We start from the raw sequence: 13321 nt of genomic DNA on the forward strand, positions 1-13321 counted from the left end.
TGACGTGCAGTCTAACTGACAAGGAGCGGTCATTACATGCGACTATTACGCACGGTTGTGGCGGAGCGGCTCGTAGCTAATGGGTACCTGTCTGTAGGCTCTCCACCTGTCAGTGAGACAAGAAAGACGTGCAGACAAGGAGCGGTCATTACGCGTGACTATTACGCATGGTTGTGACAGAGCATAGCTAATGGGTACCTGTCTGTAGGCTCTCCTCCTGTCAGTGAGACAAACATCAAAGATGTGCAGAGGAGGAGCGGTCATTATGCGCGACTATTACGCACGGTTGTGAGCTGCGCAGCGGCAGATCTCACAGCACACTGTTTATAAACCAGTTTACCAGTTTAATTGCAGGAAATGTTTAGTTTTAGTTTTAGTTTAGTTAGTATAGACATTCACTCTGCCTGTTGGAGAGACAGAGAGAAGATTAAAGCGTCAAATTGCAGTAAAAGATGCTGTATAAAAGACAGGCTACAATTTTTTTTCCTTGTCCCCCCCTGGAATTATTCTCTAAAATTTTTATTTTATTTATTTATTTTATTATTATAAAATATTATTATATTATTATTTATTATTTATTTTATTGTTTATTGTCCCCCCCAACTATGAAATGGGATTTTCGCCCCTGCCTCTGACGTCAGAGCCTATAATTCCCAATGGGTGCAGACTCACCTACAGATATTGATTATCTGAAAGCATCTTTCAGCTAACCCCAAAATGTATTCTCAAGAGTTATGTCTGTGCCGGTTACAGCACAGAGCTGTCCCAGAATCTACCACCCAGTCATGGCACTGTGTGGATCAAGTAACATGGAAAGAAATGGGAAGAGCTGTGTGTTTGAATATCAGTGCAAAACCTTTGTCTTTATTTCCGAAACAGTGTGACAAAGGTCTAATTCATTCATCTCTCCTTCATCTTCCTCCTAATCTAACACTGAGGGAGATGTGTGTGGAGCCGACAGTCTGCTCAGCAGCAGACTCCATTGCAGCTCTCTGTACGGTGCTAAGCTGTAAGCCTTGTAAAATTTAAAGGTAAAAGACAAAACCCTCATTTTGTGCAAAAATGCGTTTCAAAGTTCAGCTGAAGCGGTTTCAACAGTCTGAATTTGCCGAGTCAAGTGGGTATCTTCAAAAGTTTTTATAGTACAGTATTCCCTTTTCGTGTCACTATCTATTCTCCGGCTCAGCAAGACAACACTGCATGTGAAGGAACACAAAGAGGGAATTTTGTTCTGAAAAGACAGTGACTTTAAGATACCCACTTGATTTGAGTATCTTAGACTGCTGAAGCCTCTTATTAGCTTCGTCTGAACTTTAAAATGTATTTGTGCTGGATTTTGTCCCCCGTCTCTTACACTGGAGTCACGCTATAAAGGGATCATTTCATGGCCAGCATGAAAAGGGGAAATTATTCCAATGAAAAATGACTCTTTAAGCGTACATATGGGCATGTGATTATTTTTATGAAGACAGACTTGAAAATATGTAAATCTATACTTTAAAGTTGTACTGCTTTTGATATTATTCTGACTGTTGACAAGCTCTTTGAAAATGTAGTTACTGGACAGCCATGAATGATTAAGAAAGATGGTAGTTGTTCAAAAGCAGTGTATACTCAAGTCCTTTTAAATCACTGGTGTAAAAGTCATTTCAGTTCATAGGCCACGCATAATCTAATTTAAACTCAAGTGGGTCGGGCCAGTAAAACCATTGCATAAAAAACCCTCCAAATGTCTCCGTTTCTTTTAGTGTGAAGACGTACAAGTACACATCCCACATTGCCACATTTCCACATTCAGTCAGTCTACTCACTGTCATTACACATGCATTTTTACATACTCCTGTGTAGTTATCCTAGCATGTAGCTACTTACAGATTTGTCATATTAGTAGTTGACGAATGAGTTTACATATCACCTTGGGTTCGCCCTTCACTTTCTCAAAATGATCCCACACTTTGGATTTCCTGCCCGACATGTTATTAACTAGCCTGTGTGACAACCACAGGTACCAGCCCTGTAAAGTAACGTGACTCCTGTCTGACCGCAGTTTGGCCACTTCCTGTGTCTGTCCTTTCAAATTAAATTAGGTTTTGATTTATTTTGACAAGGCACAGCTCCTAATAGAGTTTCACATTTGTTTGGTTTTGAAATCTTCAATCTTCAATGAAATCTTGCCGACTATTGACCTTTCTGGTCGACTAATGTGTGGTCGACTATCAGGGGGCAGCCCTAGTTTGAAGACAGAAGTCTGATGCACATTATTTTCTACTGGAGCTGCTGATTGACAATGTTTTGCACAATCTTCAGTATTAGATAAAGAGAACTATATTGTGTTTACGGTGAAAAAAGCCACTGAAGCAGCTTTTTACATAGACAGCTACTCACTTTTTAACTTGCTCATGAAATCTGACATCTCTCAGCCTTCACTAGTTCATTATTATTAGGTGTTGAGAGTTATCCAGTGGACCTGATTGGACCCTTTGGTTGGCTAGTTCTGGCCTCCGAGCCATGTATTTGACTCCCCTGGGCTAAATGGTTTGCTTGGTGATTTACACATAGTTGCCTTCACACCTGCAGGTAGACTGTCCCAACAGATCCGCAAAGGGACATTAACAAGGTCAAAGTGGTGGGAGTGGGTGATACATGTTGGAATGTGGCCCGTGATAATGGCTGCCTCACAGATTAGAGGTGAAGGTCAAAACTATAAGCTACATTTTATATCGTCATATGGCATAAGTATTAAATGTTTTCACTTTCTCTTGTTTTATTTCCATAGCTTTGGTTTATACAGATTCACTGTTTTGGGTTGAGTTGTAGTCAGACATTGAACCCTGGAACCCAAACTATGGTGCAAACACTTGGAAAGTGCGTCAGTGTTTATTTACTATGTGGATTATAAAATAATTGAGATATAACTCAACTTTGAATTAACACATTTGAAAAGGTAATTATTTCCCACTGCCAGCAAATCAAGGGCAAGTGAGATTTAAGTGCTTTCATTTGTTTATTTCAACATTTGAATTCAAAGCTGACGCACAGATTGGGCTGTTTGATCCTTGAGCACTCACAACCAATTAATACCTGTTGAATTGTGTCTGAAATATTGGATATGTATCTGAGCATGTCAGTGATGGGTAGATATGATGTTGAGAATCAGCTGGGTGTTTGGATTTGTGTATTTACAGACCTGAGCCATATAAAAATGTGACATTTTATTGACCTCTTGTCTCCTCACTGTCTCCCCTCCAGGCAGATTAGAGGTCAGGAACAGTGACAGAATAGCAACTATGAAACTGTGCCTACAGTTCAGTGCTTTGACATCACTTCAGACACAAAAGATGCTCTTCAATACTCAGCCTTGAAGTCTCTAAACACTGCTAACATCAAGACTCTGAATTCATAAATACTCTGTGCAGTGTAACAGCGGGGAAGAGCTGCTTTCTTCAATGTAAAACACTCTGGAGATCTCCAGGTGACACGTTCAGCTGCTAAATGTATTCCCTGCTTTTTCATACAAGGCTTTCCTCATCTGGAAAAAAAAACAAAAACAGTAACAACATCACCCCACACCTGTTTTAATGCACCAACTTCACACACAAATAGTTTTGAGGACATGGAAAGTTCCATCGCCACCATAAGCAGAGAAGTGGTGCCACTGTCTTTCACTGACTTCCTTTCTGGCTCACAGTCTTCAGAGATGGGCTAAAATGAGTGGGTCATCTATCACAACAGAGGGGAGAGTGGTAAATTTATAGCCGTGAAAATAGGCCAGAGCGCAGCACTGATGGAATAGATAGAGTGTAATTAGGACAAGGTTAGCCTGCCGCACACGCACACATGCATGCGCACACATACACACTATTAATTATTTATTACGTGACACACATACATGCGAGCGAGTGTTTGTGTGTCTCTGCTTGCAAACACTCAGAGGCATTCAGTGACTGACAAATTATTCAATTAGCTCTCACTTGAACAGGGCCTCATAACTTAAACCAAGGCAAAAAATATTCAGATCTTTCAAGCAGTCATGGGCAATTATTATATTGCACACGCATATGCCTCACATATTCACACTAATTTACACCTTCACACCTTTTCCTGGGATAAACAAATGCATCCAACACTCTGCTATCTGACACACATCTCCTCCTCCAGTATCAACTGATTATATCTCATCAACTAAAATCATAGCTTGTTTTCTTCATATACGCAGAAAACTGTCGCGACATTAACCTCTTTGGCTCTCCCTCCTCTGTGCTGTGTGTCTCCCTATTTGATGATTTTTGTCTCTCATCTTCCTCTGTGTCATTATATTCCTTCACCTTCTCCCCAGTGCACAGTTTACAACACATTTACTCATTTTCACACCTCCTCAGTCCCTTCAGATTGCTTTCATTTTCACTGCCGTCGAAACCCACACCTTTCTCCCCACAGCTTTTCCCCCACTTCCTGCTGTCCCTTCCTCCTCACCAGCAGCCTGTACGCATTCTCCTCCCCTTGTTACATGTGACACACACTGCCTTCAGACACACACACACACACACACACACACACACACACACACACACACACACACACACAGAGCTGCCCCCTGTCTTCCAGGGCAGTGCTGTAAGCCTATGGAGCAGATGGGCTCAGCGCTGACTGACTGAGCTGTGCTCTGACAAACTGCCTCTCTGTACAGCGTTTGCTCAGATGAGGGGATGATGTCCTTTGCACGGTCTCTAATCTAAATCTGGCCGCCCACAGACTTGCCAATCTAGAAACTGGCAACCGGTTGAAAAATCTGGAAACTCAAGGACTACAACACAGACAACCCAGTGATGTTTTGATACAGTATGTAGCAGTCAGTTTTACTGCTTCCAGGATGGCAAAGCCTGGGTCTGTGAATGAAAATATCGGGTATGAAAATTGTCACCTTGACCCAGAGTGAAGAGTCAATTTGTTCTTGGAACTAATTCAGGGAAATACTTGAGGAAATATTGTTGGAATTAAATGGGTAAAATATTCATGTAGTGCTTTTTCATTGTTAATAATTGGACATTTACAGAAGGTGAATCGAGGGAAGTCTGACAGAGAAAAGACTGACAGAAGTAGAAGATATACTTATGAGGATTGGTGCATTGGATGTATTTCAGAATGTGATCACTGTGGACATCTCTTTGGCTAAAGAAGCCTTGTTTAAAGAATGCCAGATTAAATGGTCACAGGACATACTGTATAAACCAAAATTAAGAACATATAGCATAATAAAAAGCTGTTATGGCAGTGAAAAGTATGTTTGTGCCCCTTTATCTAAAAGACAACGATCACTATGTGCCCAGCTCCGTTCTGGAATCCTGCCTCTGCATCTTGAGACAGGACGTTATCGGGGGGTCTCAGAAGAAGAGAGGTTTTGTTCATATTGTGATATTAATGATACTGAAAATGAGTTCCATTTTGTTTTTTATTGTTCTCTGTACCATGAGTTGCGTCAGAAATTATTTAACAGGTGTAAGAATTTAGATTTGATGTGGTTGAATGATGCTGAGAGGCTCAAATGGATTTTTGATTACAAAGTATTCGCACTTGCTGACTATTTAGAGAAAGCTTGGGATAAACGAAGAAAAGTAACATATATGTAAAAATATCTATTTTGGTTTTGTTGTGGAGAAAGAACTATTATTTACTTTTATTTTATTTATTAATTCATTTGTTTTCTTTTTTTTGTTTCGTTTTTCTGGTGTAAATTGTGTAGCCCCCAAATTAAGTGGATGTGATTTTGTAAACTGATGATTTTCTTTTTCTGGTGTCTTATAATCCCGTAAGAGATGGGTCTTTGGACATGACACGAAAATAAAACTCATTCATTCATTCATTCATTCATTCATTCGACAGGTAGTCCCTAGGATGATATTAAACATACAGGCCCCCATTAAGGTTCAAACAGTTTGGGTTTTTGAAGATCAAAAATTGATCTATATTTTATTTTGTGCTGCTGTTGAACGTTTTATTGCATTCAGCCATTTTTATCCCAAAACATTCATCCCTCTGTACCAGTGCTGCAGTATTTTTAATGAATTAGCATTGGTGGAAAGTAGCTACTTTACTCTTGCGCTAAGTAGGCAATTATACTCCACATTTCAAAGGGAAATATACTCTAAGCTTGATGAAGACTTTACATATTTTTAGCCAGAATTTTACCCTGTTAACTTTCCTCATTCCTGTTCAAGAGCCAAACTGTATATGTACCTGTATATGTAATGTACTGTACCAAAATGACAACAAGTTTTTGTAGTAGAACTTTAGTTTTTCATCCGTCTTATCCCATTGATCATCTCCGGATCCCTGACACTTATCTTAAGAGCTGCCCAATTCCTACATTTGGAACCATTGGTGAAAAATACCTGACTACGGTATTTATACTACAGTATATATAAAGTGGGTAAAACTAGTGCCCCTACCTTATACCTTAATGCATCAGTATGTGCTAATCACTAATAAAAGACAGGCACCATTTTTTGCTTGAACAAGTGCTTTTACTTTTATATTCTAAGTACATGTTGCTGGTTATACTTTACTTATAGGGGATTTTAAATTAGGGATTTTTACTTGTAATGGAGTATTTTTACATTTATGCAAAGCATTTTTTACATTAAAGGTAAACTTCAACCACAAAACTATCATTTGTTTATCAGTTACTCAACCGATGTTACACTGAATTCACAAAGAAAACTTTTTGGATTCTTCCCTCACCGCAGAGGCATGTGAGAAAAAGTTTTCTTGAGGAAAAGGGGGCCGCGTTTAACAACAGCAAAACTATGTCAAAATATCTGTTTACAAACTCACAAATTACTTGTGCAGTATAATCCAAGTCTAATTTATTCAGTTGTACGCTCATGCATTTTTGGCTAAAACCTTACTGTTAAAACGAATGCATTTGAGTACTACATCTGGGCAGATGCATGTGTTTGAACTTTGCTTGTGTAGTCCATTGAGCAGAGTTCAGAGCACATGCTAGCCTCGCTGCGATACTTACCCTGCATGGGACTGTTTATGTGTAGGTATCTTAAATAGTAAGGTTTTAGGTGAAATGCATGTGTTAGGGAAGTGCTGTGCATACGACTAGATAAATGAGACTTGGATCATACTGCATGACTTGTGTTAGAGTTTGCTGTTGTTTAATGTAGATCCTTTTTACTCCGACTCAGGAATTCAAGGTAACACACGGATAGTAATTAATATACAAATGACCCTTTTGTGGGTGACATATCCTTTATGCAAAAAAAGTCAGGGCTGAAACATGCTGTAACTCCTTGATTTATGAGCATCATCAGAAAAGACATTGATTGCTTCAGAGTCAGTGTAGTTTTAGGTGGACTTGGACTTCTTTGCTGTTACTCATTATTTAAACATTACTCAACATCATCCACACAGACTTTTCCATCACATCTCCAGTGCTGTCTGACAGATTCTGTGACTGACAAATAATTCTGTAAAACTCTGACTTGAAGTAAATCTCCACAACATCCCCACATGCTGCATGAACACATCAGAGAGTGATGGAACTTGACAGAAACACAGTCCAGCTTGCATTGAGTGTGATCGCCCTCCTCTGGTCAGCGGTGTGAACTGTCTGTGGCTCTGAGGTTGCTGCGGCTGAGAGAATGAGTAAGGTCATGAATTGGACACGGTGCCAAACGCCCCTTTTCCCACTGGAGGAGCAGATGGCAGCTCCCCAGTGCACAAGGCAGGGAGATGCTACCACCAGACGCTCTAAGCAGGGTGTAAAAACACACACAAACACAGACACATTAAAGTTCATGTGTGCACTGTTCTCTATGAGCACTGTACACAGAGTGAGACACACACACTTGTCTGTCCAGCACCGTGTAATGACTGCAGAAGCTTGACCTGAATTACTCTTCTCTGAGGGTCAGCGTGTCTCTTGACCTCTGTTATTATACTCTGCAGTGATACTGTGGCAGGTTTGTGTCAGAACTACTGACATCAGTGGTTGTATATGATGCATAATTATTAGCTGCCAGGCTTGATTGTCACACTATGTTTGCCCTGCTTGAAAACCATGTTATCTGCAACACCTTCCAGGCATTTTTAGCCCTGTCTACACGTATACAGATATTTTTGTAAATGGATATTTTTCCCCTCCATTTTAAAAAATTATTCTGTCCACATGATCTAATTTTACAAAATGTCTCTGTCCACACCATAACCCAAAAAACGTGATTCGTTGGATATGGGAAAGTTTTCCTTCCACTTCTCATTCGACAGCAATCTCACTCTGGAAAATGTGCCACCATCTGCTGGTTCAACCAGGTCTGATCTAAAACCGTCATTTCTGGCGGACTTGAAGTTGCGGGTGCTGAGGTGGAGAAAAAACATTGGGTGCAGCAGATGCCTTTGTTTGTCCGTGAAGTGGTGCAGCAGTACCAAGTTTAAGTGTGCTTTCAGACCTGGAGTCTTGTTTCGGTCTGAATCAGGGACTAATTTTGATACAAAGCTGCATAATTGCCTAGAGTTGGTTCATGTTCTCACAACAGCATTTACAAGCAGACCAGCTCAAATGCCTTGCAAAATGCAAGAAAGCTGCTCTCCAGTGGGGAAAGATCCAGGAAGTAAAACGTTGAAGAAGAGTACACTTGCAAGATAAATGTGACACTTTCTAATGTCACAATGGAGGGACAACTACGCAGGTTGATTTTAGCGCTGCTCATCATGTACTATATTGCTGTCATTGTTCATTTTAGACAAACCATACAGTTTGAAAACGAGGCGCGGCTCCAACTAGAAAACAATGTTTTGATGCATTGGATGTGCTGAATGTGCATATTAAGGCAGTACAGGAGGAGGTGCACATTAATAATCCTCCAGGACTGTAACATGCTCATGTTTAACCCAAACAATGTGTCATGTGACTGCAGTTGGTTTGGATCAAGGTTGCAACACGTTCTCACCTTAAACAAATCACATCAGAGTTTGTTTGTAACCAGCCTGAGACCACCTCTTCAAGAAGGTCTTGGTCCGGTTGTTTTGGTGCGCACCTGAGTGCACCTGCCCAAACGAACTGCACTGAGGGGGCAAATGGACTAAAGTTCGATTGAACCAAACCAAACAGGGCAGGTGTGAAAGTACCTTGGGTTTTAAAGGGCCAGTGTGTAATATTTGGCATGGTTTATTGTCAATCTGAATCTGAATCTAAATATTCTACCCATTAATATGTTTATACAAGTGTATAATCGCTATAAAATAAAATTCGTTTGGTTTTCGTAGCCTTATAATTATGCTTTTATATATATATATAGCAAGGGCCTTGCTTTAGAGAGGTGGCCATCTTGTGCCACCATGTATGTACGGCAGACCGAGCGGACAATCCAGCCAGCCAGAGAACGCGTTTTGCGTGTATAAATGAACCAACGAAGACAGCGGAAGGAAGGAAGAAGGAGGAGGAAACAGCAGAGAGTGTTAGTAGTTCGTCGATAGAGAGTAGTGAAAAGTTTTTTTACTTATAAAGTTTGCGAATGGACCACACTTACCACGCAACAGGAGAGAATGAACCATCATCTGCGAGGAAAAGAAGAAGCAACTTCACTCCTTGTGATGCACTCTCTGCTGCGCTTTTCCTCCTGGTGATACATCTCCCTAACGATGGTAGCAGTAGCACCGAATCCCATTCTGTGCATTCAGCCTCTCTTCTCGCCCACTCAGCATCAAACACATGGAGTTCCTCATCTGTATGCTCCAGCTCAAACAAGTATGGCTCTGGGTCTGTGTCCGCTACGAGAATCTCTTCAAAATCGCGTTCAAAGTCGTCCATTGCAGCTACTATAGTCCGGAGATATTGCTAGGCTAAATAAACAGCTGAGCTCTGTTTACCGGCTACGCTGTCAGTCAGTGTGCGGGCTGGAGATTGATGGAGCAGAGAGGGGAGGGGGTCCCCACTCGGTATGGTAAACGAGTATGTGTGTAAGAAGTGTGTCTGTTACGCTAGAAGAGTCAGAGTTTGGGACAGAGTCTTTTACCCCCTGGAGTGTTACTGAAGTGCTCAAATAAACTGGCCTTTTTCCTGAACGCTCCTCTGGTCTCCTGCTCGTGAGGGATTCATTACAATATCGTAACATGGTTTAGATTTCTAAATAAAATTCACCTCGTCGTTAGATAGACCTACTCCTGAAAAACTCGTGCGCAAGGCTTTTTGTCCCTGCGAGGCCACCATCATTTACCCGACAGGAGGGGTGAGCGAGTGAGCCCTGCAATCTAGAATTTGACCACTGATGTCACTGTTTTCAACCAATTTTACACACTGGCCCTTTAAGTAATAGTTAGACCGAGGAGGTTGCTATTTCTAGCGTCTGCGCATTACACAAAGCAAAAATAAGCATGCGTAAATTGAGGAGATGACATCAACTTTCTGAAACCCTTCATTTTACACGCAGAAAAACAATTACTGGAATTTTGAAATATCAGCATCGCAGAAGGAATTTTTTTTTTTTTTTTTTTTTTTAAACTTTTTTAGTAACCTAAAACTCTGTTAGTGTGTGGACGAGAGGCCAAAACGAGAAGAGAAAAACATAAGTTTGTAAAAAATATCTGTACATGTGTAGAAGGGGCCTAAGTCATCACATTATCCAATATTTTTATGGAGAGGGAAATATTTGAATCTAAACTTTTTGAAAAAGCTGCGGTCTGTCTGCCCAGTATTAAACATTGCAGTTTTTCCATTATTTGACAGAGTGACCACAGCTTAGGCTGTGTATGAATATGATACTGTTACAATAAAGCACCATATAAGTCTGCTTCTATAACACACACTGTCTGTGAAAATATGAGCACCCTACATTTTAATATTGTTCGTTGAATATCCAACAATGTCCTGGAGTTTCATTATAGTTAGACTTAGAAAAAATAAGTCTTCATACTGTATGAATAACTTCATTAATGTTTTAACAGGATTTGAGGGCACATTTGGGCACTATGACAAAATCACTGAGTATGCCTTTAAGGGCTTATGAATCAGCATTTTAATTAGCTCATAATCAGTGCGTCATTAAAGCCAGCGTGCTGAAATGGTCAACCACTTAATGATATAGAAAATGACAATTACAGGGCAAGTCTACAGTATGTTTTCTGCCCTATATAACTGTAATAAGAGTGACTGAGATCAGAACAAAGTCACACATATTTCTCTTTCTTCCTTATTTGTGTTTTCTCACAGTTTCTGAGCTTTAACCAAAAATAGCTGACATTTTGTAACTGTGCTAAAGTGTTCAAAACTTTTGACTGGCAGTTTACAGTTTACAATCCCGCCTTCATTAATAATGCGACTATCACTGTCATTTTGAGGCGTGCTGGTTGACACATTGAGGAGGGTATGCTAAGCTCAGCTGAGTGGCGTGTCACGACGGGATATGAGGCAGTTAGCTAATGTGGTGTAAAAGGATTTAGAGGATTTGACCCTATCAGCAGAGATGGCACTCAGAGAGGCTCTGTTAATGACACTAAATGAGTCTGTGCCTGCAGCATGCTAATAATGAAAGCCAGGCTTATAATTTATGAGGAGATTTTTTTTTTCTGCAAATAGCTAATTGCTAGAAGTGTGTTGAAGTAATGTGTGTGTGTGTGTGTGTGTGTGTGTGTGTGTGTGTGTGTGCGCGCGCGCACAAGGTAAGGTAACACACAATACGTTTCAGTGCCCTCTCACAATCAACTCTCATTGTGTTGTGAATTAGGTGTAATCATGAGCCGCTTCTCAACATACCATCACTTATTGTCTTTCTGTCTGTCAGTACACTGAAACGTGCAATTATCTCATTTCCTGCAGGTTTCTTGCTCTACGAAGGTGAGCACTGAGATTTAAAGCAAACATCCTTGCTTGTGACATGTTTACAAATTACTGTATTTTGTAGATTCAAATGTCCCTCTCACAGGAGTACAGAGCAGACTTCTTTTAGTTTTACTGGTTTCAAATTTGATTTTAAACTTTCCATCAACTGCAAGGCTGACAGTTAAAATAACTTGCTTCCAAAGGGAAAACAATTGCATTCCCCTCCCCTCATTAGTAGTTTCTCTTGTTTTGTAGCTCCTCTCTCTGATATTTTTGCAGTAGGTGCACATGCAGTAAGAGTACCGGGCCAGAATCAAAGTGGTGGTTAGAAGGCTAGCTGATTAGGCTGACAGCCCACAGGGCACACCAGTACAAGTCTGCAGTTGTGCAAAGCAGCTGTAAATGTATACATTTAAAGCGTAGTTGGCCTGCCTAGCTGAGTTCCTGTAGATAAATTAAGAATAAATGTACCGTGCTGAGGATGAGATTGAGTTTTTAACGACTTTATTAGTTTTCTTCACATCTGCCGATGTGAGGATACATCATTCGTCTTTTTTTTCTGTCCAATCTAAATCTAATATCCTGCATGCTAACATTCACTACAACTACCGTTTATCAATCCTGGAGAGGAATTTGCAAGAAAAGTGATACAACTATATTAGAAATCCAACAAACTGTGTATAAGACGTTTGAGTCATGAGGGCTGATTTAAATGTGCCATTCAGCTGCAGCTTCCAAGGTTAACACTAAATGACAAATGGATTCAGTAAACATTTGTGATTGCTAAGACAAGCAATAAAGGACACAAAATTCTTCCTGGTGAGGAAACATTCAATTCTAGGATTTCACCCAAAGCAGATGCAATCTTTTAAACTGCATTCATTTAACAGCACCAGCAGAGATAAGGAAGCAGCGTGCACATTGTTGAGTTTTGAATAGACTTTCAAAAATGGTATCTGCCTTGGCAGGCAGGGCTCCTTCAGGAATGATAAAAAGAAATCACACACTTTACAGATAGTGGCTATACTTCATTTATTCATACTTTCCTCAAAAACCAGAGTGCAGAAAAAGGAAAGGTATTCTTTTGGCTTGAAATGTAAGTGTGATAGAGAGCAGACCAGCTCACACTGATTGAATGGCAACTCTCTGGCATTCTTTTACACATTTCCTGTTGCTGATTATTCCACACTGGATAAGGAGCCACTCATGAATATACCTGTCAATGCCTAAACACCATAAAGGTCTCTATCACCTTCTCTTTCATCATCTATCATTTTCCATGCATAAAGTACCATCATCGCTGCCTTGCCAGGCAGGGCCTTGGCACAGCTTGACTAGTAGGACAAGGAGGTGTAGCTGCCAACTCTTGCAACCCGCCCACCCCCCCACTGGTCAAATCCTCTTTACTGGTTTCACTATGACAGTCTGCCCGCCATCCTTGGCTCGCCATGCAAAGACAGGACAGGAGCTCGACGACGAGTGCCAGGGAAACCCACT

The 13321-nt window shown here is 40.6% G+C and overlaps 1 protein-coding gene across 4 annotated transcripts in view; it reads left to right on the plus strand.

The window, feature by feature from the left end:
- The window catches only part of dlgap4b (discs, large (Drosophila) homolog-associated protein 4b), a 161018-nt gene that overhangs the window by 112972 nt on the left and 34725 nt on the right, over window positions 1–13321 (plus strand). The gene's annotated exons all lie outside the window — the stretch shown is intronic.

Source organism: Epinephelus fuscoguttatus, linkage group LG1 (genome assembly GCF_011397635.1).
Source record: "Epinephelus fuscoguttatus linkage group LG1, E.fuscoguttatus.final_Chr_v1".
NCBI classification, from domain to species: Eukaryota; Metazoa; Chordata; class Actinopteri; order Perciformes; family Serranidae; genus Epinephelus; species Epinephelus fuscoguttatus.